Genomic DNA, 417 nt, shown 5'->3' on the forward strand with positions numbered 1-417 from the left:
AGCTGGGAGTGAGGGGCACCAGCAGGGCTGGGGGGGCAGCGTCTGTGGGTCAGGAGGAAGGGGTACTGGTAGGGTTGGGGGGCAAGTGGCTGCAGGTGAGGCGCACTGACAGGACTGGGGGGGCAGGGGGGGTTCCTGTCATTCCCCCTACACTGACTTCCCTTGAAAACCCTGACAGGAGAAGACATTTTGCAGTGTGGGGGATGCAGCCCCCCCATGTCCCCCCACCCTCCACTCTTGCTCTGAGGCAGCAGATCCTTGTTTGCAATCCCCCCCTCCCCGGCTCCATCCTTGGCTGCTCCCCGTGAGCCCCCCGGGGCAGCTGAGCCCGCGCGGAGCCAGCCAAGCGTTGGGCCGCGGCGCTGGAAGCTTCTCGGCCGCGGCGCCCGGGGGACGCGCTGTCATGGAAGAAGACAG

This window comes from Gavialis gangeticus, unplaced genomic scaffold (genome assembly GCF_001723915.1).
Source record: "Gavialis gangeticus isolate Ggan-Ray unplaced genomic scaffold, GavGan_comp1, whole genome shotgun sequence".
NCBI lineage: Eukaryota > Metazoa > Chordata > Crocodylia > Gavialidae > Gavialis > Gavialis gangeticus.